This window comes from Lepus europaeus, chromosome 13 (genome assembly GCF_033115175.1).
Source record: "Lepus europaeus isolate LE1 chromosome 13, mLepTim1.pri, whole genome shotgun sequence".
Taxonomy (NCBI): domain Eukaryota; kingdom Metazoa; phylum Chordata; class Mammalia; order Lagomorpha; family Leporidae; genus Lepus; species Lepus europaeus.
In genome coordinates this window covers 50,660,830-50,676,575 of record NC_084839.1, presented here as the reverse complement: position 1 = coordinate 50,676,575, position 15,746 = coordinate 50,660,830, and the positions used below count along the sequence as shown (strand labels likewise).

Here is a 15,746-nt window from a genome sequence, read left to right as displayed (position 1 = left end):
AAAATGAGGAAGGCGAATCATTTAACATTTTACTCAGAAGGTCACAAGGTCGCCAAGGGCGAGGTACTCAAAAAAAATACTCGTTGGATGGAGCAGAATCCACATGTGAGTTGCTCCCTACATTAGGTAATACAGGAAATCCACTAGAAATGAAAGCCCTTTCCCTTACTTATTGTCACCATGGCCCCCCACACCTCCCTCCCCACCCACCATGTCAGAATACAAAAAAAAAAAAAAAAAAAAAAAAACCACACTGACCACACTGAGAAGGACCTCTTTTTAAATTCTTCCCATGTTATCCTGAAGTGGTAATTCTTAAGTGCTTCCCTTAATGACAGATAACAGTACTAAAATACTTGGATAGATGACTCACTTCTCCTACTCTGTTCCACCCCCACTGAAATTTTTAAGATTTCCTTCAGAAAGAACGGCCACATGCAGCCTTAGCCCAGTACTCTAGTCAAGAGCCCCTGGTTATTCCAGGGATGTGAAAGACAAAGATTCCAAGTTTGATTATGATTACCTGTCTCTGTTTGAAATTCTTACCCTTGGGTGGAAAGCATCACCCAGGCGAGCTCATGTACCACTGACCAAAAAGAAGTTATGCAGAGTCTGAATCTACAGAGATTGTCAGAAAAGACATCTCTGTGAAAGGCAAAAAACTAGAAAAAAGATGAAAAGCTTTGATAATGGTAGCAATTCAGAATTGTTGCAAAATACCTCAGAAAAAGGTTTGGGTTGAGCACTGTAGTGGTGAGGGTTAGGTTGTCACTTGGGATGCATGCAGACCCTATTAGGGTGCAGGTTCAAGTCTCAGCTACTCCGCTTACAATCCAGCTTCATGCTAATACACCCAAGAAGCGCAGGTGATCTCTCTTGAGTCCCTTCCACTCATGTAGGAGACCAAGAGAGTTTCTGGCTGTTGGCTGCAGCCTGGCCCAGCCCTGGCTGTTGTAGCCATTTGGGGAGTAAACCAGCAGATGGAACATTTCTCTGATTCTCCCTCTTTCTCTGTCACTCTGCTTCTCAAAGAAATATAAAAAAAAAAAAAAGGAAAGAAATGGAAAGAAATAAACAGCTTTATTTATAAATAAACACATTTATTTATTTTAAGTTTATCCTCATATTAATATCAGGGTAGATTTAGGAAAACCTAGAACACATCAATATCATGTCTAACATACTACTCTCCATTTTTAAAAATTATGTTGTCTCTTACAGAAATAATATTTTATTACAAAATGTGTGCAGATAAAATTTGTTGTTTTGACTTCCCATTTATAACATGTATATTCACAACTATGTTATGATGCTGTAACACACAAGTTCCCAAATCAACAAACGTTCATTTATTGCTTTGTAAAGTCAACTATGGTTCCAAGATGCTCTGGGAGACCTGTCTTCCGCATGTCAGCTCCGGATTCCAGTATACTTTAATATTATGACACTTCGATGTCAGTGGTTGCTTCCCTAGTCCCTACAGTAAGGGGAGAGAGAGATGCAGGGTTCAGGACCAGCAACTAAATGCTGCTCCCAGCACACATGTTTCCCTCTCTACATTTCATTTGCCAAAGCAAGTCATATGGCTACACCTGGAACCAGGACCTGATGAACAGTAGTACTGTCTGCCACAATTTGTTTTAATTAGAAAAGAAAGAATGATACTTTGGGGTGGGTGCTGTGGCTCAGCAGGTTAAAGCCCTGGCCTGCAGCGCCAGCATCCCACGTGGGTGTCCCAGCTGCTCCACTTCCGATCCAGCTCTCTGCTATGGCCTGGGAAAGCAGTAGAAGATGGCCCAAGTGCTTGGGCCCCTACACCCATATGGGAGAGCTTAAAGAAGCTCCTTGCTCCTGGCTTCAGATCAGCTCAGCTCTGGTCATTGTGGCCATTTGGAGAGTGAACCAGTGGATGAAAGATCCCCCCACTCTGGGTCTACCTCTTTCTATAACTATTTCAAATAAATAAAATAAATCTTAAAAAAGAAAGAATGATACTTTAAGATTTGGTGGTTACAGTAAACCAGTTAGAACCCATCTTTATTAATAACAGCTTAAAAGTTCAGAATACATCTTGAAAACCTGAATAACTTTTCTTCATTTCCATTTCATTCCTAAACTTGACTTCCTTTTAACCCTAATTTAATCTGAGGAGTTTCATCATATTTGAAATGTTCATTTGGCAAGTCATACATTTATTTTGTTTTATGTTTTTGTTAAGGATTTATTTTATTTATTTGAAAGGCAGAGTAATGGAGAGAGAGAGAGAGAGGGAGAGAGAGAGAGAGAGAGAGAGAGAGAGAGAGAAAGATTCTATCCCCTGGTTCACTCCTCAAATGACTGAGTGCTGGGCCAGACCCAAGTCAGGAGATGGAACTCCATCAAGGTTTCCCAAGCATTTGGGCCATCCTCCATTGTCCCTCAGGCACAGTAGCAAGGAGCTGGATCAAAAGCAGAGCAGCTGGGATTCAATGCAGGTATTATAAAGTGGCTTAATCCACTGGCCACAATGTTGGCCCCTCACACATTAATTTTGCACAGTGAAAGCCTAAAGGCTTACATGCTTAGACTATCATTATCATGATTTTAAGTGCTAATGACACATTTACTGTGGTATAAAATAACTTGTTCTCTCATTTATTCAGAAAATACATATACCTTAGAGCAGTGAACAAAACAGCAAACATATCACTACCTTCATAGATCTTCCATCCTAGTAGGAGATATAGTCAATAAACAAGTAAGGAATTGGCCTTTAGCCTAACCATGAGGTTGTCTGCATCCCATAACCTAGTACCTGGGTTCAATTCCTAGCTCCGGCTCCTAATTCCAGTTTCCTGCCAATACAGACCATGGAGAGAGTGGTGATAGCTCCAGTAACTAGGTTCCTGCCACCAATGTGGGAGAGACATGGACTGATTCCAGTTTTGACTCCAGCCCAGCTCCAACCATTGTAGATACTTGGAGAATGAACAAGAGGATAAGATTTTCTCTATCTCTGCCTCTCAGATAAGTTAAATAAATAAGTATATTCTATGTATAGTGATAAATCTTAATATATGCAATGTAAATTTAAAGAAATAGTATTTATAAATTGGTTAAAATAAATGATCAACTTTCTTTTAAAGGGTCTTCAGATTTTCTCTGTTAATCATGACCATAATTAGCAATTATTAAATGTATTCCAGTTTTTAAAGTGCTTTAACAACTGTTATTTTGTACTTTTTGTCAATTCTATAAGGCAGATATTAACTTAACTTTCCAGATGAGAAAACTGGGGCAGTGGAAGACTAAATGAGTTGCTCAAGTTCTAGCAAGTGCCAGAGATAGTTTAGAAGCTAACATATCATAGCGGTGTACCTGGGCATTGCATGTTAATTATTAAAAAGTAATTCTGGTTTTTTTTAATTATTTTTATTATTTAATAAATGTGAATTTACAAAGTGCAACTTTTGTATTGTTGTGGAGTAATTCTGTTTTACAATTTGAAAAAAGTTCTTGAGAGGAATGGTAGTGATGGTTCCATAACAAAGCGAATGAACTTATTGCCACTGAACTGTATACTTAAAAATGGCTAAAAGGATAAATTTTGTGGTATGTATGTTATTACAATTTTTAATTAAAAAATGTAAAGTAGCTCTGAATGTAGACCTCCCAAATAGCAGAATAGATGTTCTCTTAATGTATCTTCCCTTCACCCACAACTTGGTTACACTCTTAATTCTGTGTAGGATGCATATTAACTGAGGCCCATGGCAAACCCAAGCTACTCAGCTATTAGGCTGTCCTCTGCTATGTCTGTGTATTTCATTCAGCTCCACCAGTTGTGTTATTTGTTTATGCTAGTTATGCTTATAATAATTAAGCATTAGATAAATCAGATATGAGAGGGAGAGGTGGACACTATAACAAACATTGAAATATTCAGAGTCTGGTTGCTTTGTAAGCGTCTCTTAGTTCTCAGTCAAGTTAAAACAAAACAAAAATGTGTGTCATAACTGTGATTGATGCAAAAAAAGCAGCAACTTTTCACTCAGTTAACATATTCAAAGAAATGCTTGTACTGATTATCAACAGATTAGATGAATTAACATTCATGTATAAATTTCAAGATAATATGTCTTTTTTTCAGATATAAATCTATCATTTTGGGGCTGGCACCATGACTCACTCAGTTAATCCTCCACGTGTGGCACCAGCATCCCATGATGAAGGTCCTGGCTGCTGGCTTCAATCTGGCACAGCCCCAGCCAATGCAGTCATCTGGGGAATAAACCAGCAGATGGAAGATCATCTGTCTGTCTCTTCCTTTCTCTATGTTCTGCCTTTCAAATAAATATTTCTGCCATTAAAATAAATAAATAAATCTTTTTAAAAATTTTGAAAGCCTGGCACATTGCTGATAGGAATATAAAATGGTATCACTACTATAGAAAAATTTGTCAGTCTCAAAGAATTAAACATAGAATTACTATAAGGCCTGTAATTCCACTGCTAGGTACATGCCCAAAAGAATTGTAAGCAAGTACTTAAACAAATACCTATACAACAATGTTTAAGGTGGTGCTAGTTCAATAGCCAAAAGGCGGAAACAACCCCAGCACTCAACAGTGGATGAAAAAACAAAATGTGATATATACATACAGTGGAATATTATTCAGCCATAAACAGGAATGAAGCATTGATACATGGTGTAATGTGGATGAACTCCAAAAATAGACTAAATGAAAGAAGCCAGATACCAAAGGTCACGTATTGTGTGATTCCATTTATATGAAATACCCAGGATAGGTTAAGTCCAGGGAGTGAGAAAAGATTGGTGGCTACTAGAGGCTGTGGTAAAATGAGGAGGTTGGTGTAGGGGTATACTGCTTGATGGACATAAAGTTTTACTTGGGGATGATGAAATGTTTTGGAACTAGTTAAGGGAGGTATTTGCAAAAAATAATGAACATATGAAATGTAAAGATGGTGAATTTTATGTTACTTGCAAGTCACCTTAATATTATAGAAAGTGAAAGTAAAAATTATTTTTATTCCTCTTTTAAAAGAAATTATTTATCTTTAATTATTTGAAAGGCAGAGCAACAAAAAGAGACAGACAGAAAGAGAGCTCTTTCATCCACTGGTTTACTCCCTAAATGCCTGCAACAGTCAGGGCTGGGCCAGGCTGAAGTCGGGAAGCAGGAAATCCATCCTGGTCTCCTATGTGGGTGGCAGGGATTCAAGGACTTGAGCCATCATCCACTACCTCCCAGGATGCATTAGTAGGAAGCAGATTAGCCATGACTCAAACCAGCTCTCCAATATGGGATGTACCAGTCCCAAGTGGCCACCTAATCTGCTGTGTTAAGATGCCTGCCCCTTCGTTCCTCATTTAATGCCATTTTTCAATAACCAACAAACCACTAATCACATTAGATAAATGGGTTTCTGCAAGTTCTTTAACATTTTTCTACGTGCTTCTCTTGGGAAAGGCTTTATCACAATTTAACTCTGATATGAACTAACTTTTCCACCTGAATAACTTTAGGGAGCTTCATTCTGTCCCACCATGGAAATATAAGAGTAATTCTGAGTTTTTCCTGTTGGAGCCAAAATTAAAAAAGAAAAATTTTTAAAAGGTGAGTTTCTGGAGTTTCCCTTTGGCATGTAGCAACTGAGAACGACGGAGAAGCTCAGAGCTTCATGGTTTTCCGTACAGCAACATGAACCATCCAGCTGGGCACATGTGGCTATTGAGCACTTGAAATATGACTGAAGAAACAGACTTATTAACTTTACATATTTAATTTTAAACTGAAATTTAAAAATTTGTTCTGGGCTCTGTTATTAAAAAATTTTAAATATGTCTGGAAAACTGGGTATTTTAATCTCTTTGTTTTAACTGCAGATTTTATGAAATCTACAAACACAGTAAATAGACTCAGTAAAAAAGGAATGCAAAATAGCTCAATTTTTAAAATGTTGATATGTTTCAAAGATACAATCTTCGATATAATAGGCTAAAAAAATCTATTTTTCAAATTTATTTTGGGACAAAATTTGGTTTAGCAGTTAAGATACCACAAGGGATATCCACATCCCATATCAAAGTCTCTGAGTTTCAGAATTTAAAAGAATCATCAGCAATTACTACAGAGAGCTGTATGTCAACAAACCGGGAAACCTAGAAGAAGTGGATAGATTCTTGGATACATACAACTACATAAGTTGAGCCATGAAGACACAGTAAACCTAAACAGACCCATAACCAAGACAGAAACTGAATTAGTAATAAAAACCCTCCCAAAAAGAAAAGGCCAGGACTGGATGGCTTCACTGCTGAATTCTACCAGACACTTAAAGAAGAACTAACTCCAGTTCTTCTCAAACTATTCAAAAGTGTTGAAAGGGAGGGAATCCTCCCGAATTCTTTCTATGATGCCAGCATCACCTTAGTTCCTAAACATGAAAAAGATACAAGAGAAAGAGAACTACAGACCTATTTCCCTGATGAACATAGATGCAAAAATCCTCAACAAAATACCAGCAACACATCAGAAAGATCATTCACCAAGACCATGTGGTATTTATCCCTGGTATGCTGGGATGGTTCAACATTCACAAATCAATCAATGTGATACATTACATTAATAAATTGAAGAACAAAAACCACATGATTATCTCAATAGATGCAGAGAAAGCATTTGATAAGATAGAACACCCTCTCATGATGAAAAATCCAAGTAAATTGGGTACAGTAGGAACATTCCTCAACACAATTAAGACACTATGACAAACCCACTGCCAATGTCCTAGTGAATGGGGAAAAGTTGGAAGCATTCCCACTGAGATCCAGAACCAGACAAGGATGCTCACTCTCAGCATTACTATTCAATATAGTTCTGGAAGTTTTAGCCAGAGCTGTTAGGCAAAAAAAAAAAAAAAAAAAAAAAAGAAAGGAAGGAAGGAAGAAAAAAAGAGAGAGAAAGGAAGGAAGGAAGGAAGAAAAAGAAGGAAAGAAAAAAGAAAGAAAGAAATCAAAGGGATACAAATTGGGAATGAGGAAGTCAAATTATCCCTATTTGGAGATGACATGATTCTATGTATAGGTGATATCAAAGACTCCACTAAGAGACTATAATCTCAAAAGAGTTTGGTAAAGTAGCAGGATATAAAATCAACACACAAAAATTAACAGCCTTTGTATACACAGACAATGCCACAGCTGATTAAGAACTTCTAAGATCAATCCCATTCACAATAGCTACAAAAAAATCAAATACCTTGGAATAAATTTAACCAAGGATGTCAAAAATCTCTATGACAAGAATAACAAAGCGTTAAAGAAATAGAAGAAGACACAAAAAAATGGAAAAATCTTCCATGTTCGTGGATTGGAAGAATCTTTATCATCAAAATGTTCATACCGAAAGCAATTTACAGATTCAGTGTGATACCAATCAAAATTCTTCTCAGATACAGAAAAAATGATGTTGAAATTCATAAGGAAACACAGGAGACCCCAAATAGCTAAAGCAGTATTACACAACAGAAAGCTGGAGGCATCACAATACCAGATTTCAAGACACACTACAGGGCAGTTATAATCAAAACAACCTGGTACTGGTACAAAAACAGATGGACAGAACAATGGAACAGAATAGAAACACCAGAAATCAATCCATGCATCTACAACCAACTTACCTTTGACCAAGGAGCTAAAATTAATCCCTGGAGCAAGGACAGTCTCTTCAACAAATGGTGCTGGGAAAATTGGATCTCCACATGCAGAAGTATGAAGCAAGACCCTATCTCACACCTTATACAAAATACTCAAAATAGATTAAAGACCTAAATCTTTGACCCGATCCCACCAAATTATTAGAGAACATTGGGGAACCCTGCAAGACATTGGATTGGCAAAGACTTCTTGGAAAGACCCCATAGGCTCAAGCAATCAAAGCCAAAATTGACAAATGGGACTACAACAAATTGAGAAGCTTCTATACTGCAAAAGAAGCACTCAGGAAAATGAAGAGGCAACTGACACAATGGAAGAAATTATCTGCAAACTGTGCAACTGATAAAGGATTAATAACCAGAATATATAAAGAGATTAAGAAACCCAACAACAGCAAAACAACCCACTTAAGAAAGGACTTAAATAGGCCTTCTTCAAAAGAGGAAATCCAAATTGCCAACAGACACATGAAAAAGTGCTCAGGATCACTAGCTGTCAGGGAAATGCAAATCAAAACCACAGTGAGGTTTCACCTCACCCCTGCTAGAATGGCTTTCATACAGAAATCAACCAATAACAAATGCTGGTGAGGATGTGAGGAAAAAGGTACCCTAATCCTCTGTTGGTGGGAATGTAAGCTAGTCCAGCCACTGTGAAAGTCAGAAATCTGAATATAGACCCACCATATGACCCAACCATCCCACTCCTGGGAAATTGCCAAAGGGAAAAGAAGTCAGCATATGAAATTATTATCTGTACCCCCATGTTTATTGCAGCTCAATTAACAATAGCTAAGATATGGTATCAACCCAAATGCCTGTCAACTAAAGACTTGATAAAGAAATTATTGGATATGTACACCATGAAATACTACGTAGTAGTAAAAATAAATGAAATCTGGTCATTTGCAACAAAATATATAGAAGTGGATAACATCATACATAGTGAAATAAGTCAGTCACAAAAGGACAAATACCATATGTTCTCCCTGACCAGTGATTACTAGTAGAGCATATAAAAGGCAATTTGTAGAAGTGAAATTAACACTTTGAGAAGCAATGACTTTGAACAGCCCTTGTCTCAATTGTTGAGGAATAGTTTTTTTTATTTTTCTTCACACTATTTGTTGAACTCTTCACTTAACATGGGGTTAATCATATGTGTATAAAATTAATTGAAAATAGATCTTAGTAAAAAATAAGAGTGGGAAAGGAGAGGGAGGAGGAAGAGGGGTGGGAGGGCAGGTATGGTAGGAAGAATCGCCATGTTCTTAAAGTTGTAATTATGAAATGTATGAAGTTTATATTCCTTAAATAAAAGGTTTCTTGTAAAAAATAAAAATAAAGTGAAAAAAAGTCTCTGGGTTTGAATTCCAGCTCCATTCCCAATTCTAAATGCCTCCTGCTAATGTACACCGTATTTGGCAGCAAGTGATGGCTCAAGTAGTTAGGTCCCTGCCACTCATGTGAGAAATCTGAAATGGTTTCCTGGCTCCGGGTTTCAGCCTGGCCCCACCCTCACTAATTCAGTCATTGGGGAGTTTTAATTATATATGTGACTCACATCATGTGTATAATTGCACGGTGCTGTTCTAGATGATGTCAATGAGATCCTCAGTAATTGGCATGCTCACTCTATAGGCTATAGGCTCAGGAAAGGTGAATAAAGGCAGCTAGAATTTGGAATATGCCACAAAGCAAGAACTCCAATGTGAGGTCAAGTTTCTGACTTCCAAGCTCCCTGTAGTAACCCATGGCATTGGCCTTGGTATCTGTGGGTGGCAAGTCAAGATGCATTTTTGTGAACAGAAGGCAGGCATGGCTAATATTTTCATGACAGGTGTCATTCTTCTGGAAGTCTGAAGAAGACCTTGGCAAGAATAGAGTGCCATTGCCTCAGATCAACTCTCAGCCCCCTTCATCTCCTCACCCCCCACGCCCCGTTTTGACATAGTTTTCCAGCCTATGTAAAGGATTCCAGAAGTGGGTTAGAATCATGCCTAGAATTCATTGAAGAAATTGCAGAAATTCATAGGCCAATGTTGAGAAACAAAGACGTCGCCTCCCACAGAGGCCAAAGAAGTCCTATGTGCAGCTTGTTTGAGGAGAATCTCTTTTGTCTGGTCTGAATGGTAGATTCTGGCCAGTTGACTCCCTTAGTTATACCCCTCTCCGATACCCCATGTTCACAAGCTATGCCTTCAGATGCTGGGTTGGGGTTAGACACATGGTTACAGGATAAATGTGATATCTCACTCTACGAGAATGATAACAAAAAAAACAAAAAAACTAACAATAAAACTACTTGAATATTTGCTGTAGAAGTATTGGAAGTCTTTCCTGGCTTGCATCTCATGATTTGCAGGCTGGTGTTAATGAAAAGCTTTTTATTGAATACTGAAACTGGGCCCCTTAAAGAATTACCAAAGTGGGGAAACATTTGTGAAATTTCAGTTAATAAGCCTTTCCAAAATGAGATATAAGAAATATTTTGTTATTGTTTGAATATTATTTTTATTACATATATTTGCATTCCGCCAAGTATTTAAGTAAATGGACTCATTTAATCCTCACAATTAATCTGTGTGGTACATACTATTATTATCCACATTATATTGATGAAGAAACTGAAGCAAAAAGAAGTTGGATCAGTTGCTTGAGGTCCTACAGCTAAGAAGTGAGGAAAACAGAATTCAAACCTAGGCCCATCTGATACCAGAGCTACTCCCAAAAGTTTGAAAAGAGACATTTTACTACCAACTCTCCATGTAAACATGATTACTCAAAACATGTGGTCAAAGAGATCTTTAAAAAAAAAAAAAAACCTGACACAGTTTTAGTAGAACTTTATGTTTTTAAGATGAAGGCTGTGCGGATGGATCTAAGTTTGAAAAGATTTTAAGCACCTGGATTCCTGTGTGCTTATGTTTCAAAGTTCACACAACTTGAAAGTTTTCCGCTTTTTAATAAGTGCTGCCAATATGGAATCAGAAAAAAGTACTTGAAACAGAAAATTCCCCTTTTGTTTGGTGAACAGAGCAGTATTGTTGTTTGTTTTTTGAAGGGGACAGGAGATGGGGGCAGAGGTGGGGGTGTTTGTTTTTATGAGGTCTGCTTTGAAGAGTTCTTCTGAAGCCTTCCCAGGAGCAGCCAAGCAGGAGTGCTGGGGTTTAATGCACTACATGCAGCGTAAGCATGGGCCTGGCTCAGCTGCAAGTCATTTGCACTTTCAGGATTCTCCAGAGAGGACCTTGGACCAACGCAAGCTGAGAAAATCATACATTGGGTTTCAAATTTCTGCGGGACTCTATAGCAGGAACAAAAATATTTCTATGTCTAAGTTTCTTATGGTGGTGGGCTAATTGAATTTGAGAAGAACCTAGGATTTCACCCATTTGGTGAAATATTTATTCTACCTAGAGAGTAGACTGTCTGGTAAGACTAAGAAAGTTATGCAAAACGTAAGGATTATGTCTTAGTCGTGGGAATATAGGTCCTACCATCTTTGACTATACTGAAGACAGGAATCAGAGCTTTCTCCTGTTACTTTTCCATACTTTGCTCTCCAAGAGACTTGAGAATTCCTAGGCTGCCTCTGGCTTCTCCCTCAACTCAGTTTTTCCAGATCCTTCAGAAAGAATGAGGACTACATTGTGCCATCTGAGGCAGGTGGTATGAAGTGAAGAACCAGTGTGGCTGGCTTGAGAGGAAAACTCCAGACATCCCTTAGCTGGGAAAGTTTCACCTTTCCAATGACGGGTCTGCCACACGGATTTGAACCTTAGTAAAAAGCTGCAGCAGGAAATTAGTGAGTCATTCCTTAGTCCCATTGAAAATTGAAAATAAACAAAATGAGCATTTGTTTTTGTTCAAAATAGTCATTATCACAATCAGAGACTTCTTTTATCATTTCAGATCTGTTTTGCATAAACAACACATTCACATTGATTAAAAAAAGCAAAATGATAATCACAAGTATCCATTGAAAGTCTCAAACTCTGTCCCCATTCATCCCATACCATACTCCCATCCACTACAGGTAGCTGTGTTTTAAATTTTCCTTCCAGGGTACCTACTCAGTGTTTCTATAGGCATATATGAATGAAATCAAATAGATATTCTTAATACCTCCCTCCTTTCTTATACAATAAGTTGAATACTGCAAGCACACTTCTTCTGCCCCTTGATTTTTTTCATCTAATACATCCTAGAGATCTTTCCTTGTCAGCATAAGGTAAGCCTTCTTATTCTTTTTCTGTACCAGTTACACAGTATTGTAGCATATGCCTTACTTTATTTGGGTTGTTTCCATCTTTTGCTTTTACAAACTGAGCTCAAACTTTATTCCTTCCATTCACTTGAATAGTATACATGCATGTGTATGACTGCCCAAGGAGTGCATGCTGGGTTTACACTGAGATGGAAGTGGCGGGGCTGGCACTGTGGCGTAGCAGGTAAAGCCACTGCCCATAGTGCCAGCATCCCATATGGGCGCTGGTTTGGGTCCCGGCTGCTCTATTTGCGATCCAGCTCTCTGCTGTGGCCTGGAAGGGCAGTGGAGAATGGCCCACGTGCTTGGGCCCCTGCACCCAAGTGTGAGGCCTGGAGGAGGCTCCTGGCTCCTGGCTCCTGGCTCCTGGCTTTGGATTGGCACAGCTGCGGCCATTGTGGCCATTTGGGGAGTGAACCAGTGAATGGAAGACTTCTCTCTCTCTGCCTCTCTCTGTCTCTGTGGCTTTGCCTTTCAAATAAATAAATAAATAATTTTTTTTTTAACAAGCAGAGTGGACAGTGAGAGAGAGAGACAGAGAGAAAGGTCTTCCTTTTCCGTTGGTTCACTCCCCAATGGCCGCTGCGGCCAGCAAGCTGCAGCCAGCGCACCGCGCTGAACTGAAGCCAGGAGCCAGGTGCTTCTCCTGGTCTCCCATGCGGGTGCAGAGCCCAAGCACTTGGGCCATCCTCCACTGCAGTCCTGGGCCACAGCAGAGAGCTGGCCTGGAAGAGGAGCAACTGGGACAGAATCCGGCGCCCTGACCGGGACTAGAACCCGGTGTGCCAGCGCCGCAGGCGGAGGTTAGCCTAGTGAGCCACGGCCGGCCAAATATTTTTTTTAAAAGTGGCTTTGGAGCCAGTCATTCAGCTGGCTGGCTTTTTGTTTGTTTTTATTTGAGGTAGAGTTACAGACAGAGAGAGGGAGAGACAGAGGGAAAGGTCCTCCATCTGCTGGTTCATTCCCTAAATGGTCACAACAGCTGGAGCTGGGCCTATCTGAAGCCAGGAGCTTCTTCTGGGTCCCCCATGTGGGTGCAGGGTCCAAACACTTGGGCCATCTTCCACTGCTCTCCCAGGCCATAAGCAGAAAGCTGGATCAGAAGAGGAGCAGCTAGGACATGAACCATGGCGCATATGGGATGCTGGCGCCACAGGTGGAGGCTCAGCCCACTCTACCACAGCGCCGGCCCCTCAGCTGGATGTTTTAAAAAAAGAGGAAACTAAGGCCCCTGTGAAGCGACTTGCACGAGGGTAAGGAGGGGTTGGCCTGGGATCAGAACCCAGGCTCATTTGTTATCATGCTGGTGGTATTCCTACCAGATCATAACCCTGGATGCTGGTATGTGTGTGAGGAGGTGAGTTCATAAATACCACCAGCTCCTCCAGGAATATTAAACTCATTGGATACAAAATAGAATGTGATAAGTGTGAGCAGAAAACCAAAAGGCCCTGAGGGGTTTCCTGCATTGAGGAAGACACCTGGGTAGAGGAAATCTAGACAGGCTTTCTCAAAAAGCTGGCATTCAGTTGGGCCTTGAAGGCTGGATAGGAGTTCACCAGGTAGAAAAGAAGGGCTTTCAGAGTGAAGAGGTCAACAGAAGGAGAGACATGGATATGGAAAAGAGCATGTATCTGCGTAGCCAAGAGCCTAGTGAGACTGGAATGTAACAAATGATTAGCAGATGCGAATACTAGTAACTTTGAGATTATTATTTCTTAAGAATCATAGTAGGCATTATTACTGCAGCCACTATTTATTTATTTGAAAGGCAGAGCAGAGTTATGAAGGGAGAGGAAGGGAGAGAGAGAGAGAGAAAGCGTTTCCATCTGCTGGTTCACTCCCCAAATGGCTGCAATAGCCAAGACTGGGCCAGAACTTCATCCACCCACCCAAATACTTGTGCCATCCTCTGCTGCTTTCCCAGACACATTAGCACAGAGCTGGATGGGAAGTGGAGCAGCTGGGATTTGAACTGGCACCCATATGGGATGTTGGCACTGCAGCTGGCAGCTTAACCTGCTGCACCACAGCGCCAGCCCTGCTTGAGATTATGGAGCACTTAACTTTATGCCAGGTGTTATTCTGAGCACTTCACAGATATTAACCTCTAACTCTCACAACCCTAGGATATAGGTACCATTATTATCTCCCATTTCACAGTAGGGGACACTGGGGCACAGGGAAGGTCATAACTCACACAGCTAGTGAGGTTACATTCTAGGGAATCTGACTGAAAGAAAGTGTTAATACTTCTCCATGTTACTGGGAGAATAGAAAATGCAGGTGAATGTGTATTGAGACATGAGATGATTTATACAACAATGAACTGTAAAGGGGAGAGGGGACCAGCATTTACTAAGCATCTACTATGTCTTTGAAAGCTCATATGTGATAGATATTATGTCCCACATAATTCAGATGAGAGAACAAGGCCTCTGAGAGGTAAAGAACTTGCCTGAAGTCTTAGAGTGTCAAGTGGCAGAGAGAATGTTGTTGAGTTAACTGTGTCTTATTGAAAGCCAGGGCTCCTACACAGGCCTCATCATCCAAAAGTAGCCCAGGGGATACTAGTGCACAGCCTACAGGCAAATGGTATTTTATGATCAACTAAGCTTCAGAAACACTATGATGTCAAAGTTAGAGTTCATGTAACTATAGGTTTGGTCAGAAATTTTAATATGCTAACCTGCTTCATATCAATGTTGTATGTCATATTCTCCAAACTCTTACTGCGATGCCTTCCTCCCAAGCCTCTTGTTTAAGTCATTGTGAATGGAAACACTGCTTGGGAGAATAACAGTTTGAGAAAGCCTCAATAGCCCATAGTGGAGAAAGACTGGAAATACGTATTTCCTGGTCACTTGTGTGTTGCCATTCTTTACACATGTATAATTCCCAAATACAGATGGGAAATGCAATCTGGAAGCTTCCTTCCTGAGGACTGCACACAAGAGAAGTTAACTTTCACATCTCAGAACAGTGGGGTTTTTTTGTTTTGTTTGTTGTGTTTGTCTTTGTGCGTGCATGTATGTGATTTTGTTTTTGTTTTTGATATTGGTATCAAAATGGACAAAGCTGTTTCATTTCTAAAGTAGAAATCTCCCAATTCCTATTCTAGTTCTTTCATCCCTATGGTAAAGATATTGGGATGTTGGGAACCAAAAATCACATATAGGACATGCTTGCCTGTTGTATGCCTGTGAACTTAATTTCTAATTAGCTGGTGGTCTAAGATACAACTCAATGTTGTACAACTCACTGTAAAAGAACATGTGTACAAAAAGTGTACTTTCACTTCTTCCTCTGAAAATCCTCATGAACTATAAAACTTTCACACATGGCCTAGCTAAACCAAGTAAAACCTATGTCATTAAAAACTGAGTCTGCAAATCTTAAAAACTGGATGAAAATAATACTTTTAGACTACAAATTCTATAAAACGGCGGAGCCTATGAAACATACCAGCCTGTTGAGGAGGATCTTGTCTTAGGAATCAGGGGAACTGGAATTCAGTATATTTCTGGTGGGCTTCCTAAGTTGTGGAGGCAGACAGGAATTCTGTGTTCAAGATCATGGGTTGAAGGAAACTTGAGAATGGCAACCTGAATTGTAACCCTGGCCACACCCTCCCTGGGAGCTCACACAAATGACTTCATTTCTTGTGCCTGTTTCTTTATCTCTCAATTTCTATTCTAGTTCTTTCAAAAGCCTGAGACGTTTTACAGAGCAAATCAGGAATAAATTCAGTAGA

At 39.7% G+C, this 15,746-nt stretch overlaps 1 protein-coding gene across 1 annotated transcript in view; it reads right to left on the bottom strand.

Annotated features, from left to right (window-relative positions):
- Positions 1-15,746, bottom strand: part of LOC133772336 (basic proline-rich protein-like) — a 55,726-nt gene that overhangs the window by 2,854 nt on the left and 37,126 nt on the right. The window lies entirely within an intron of this gene.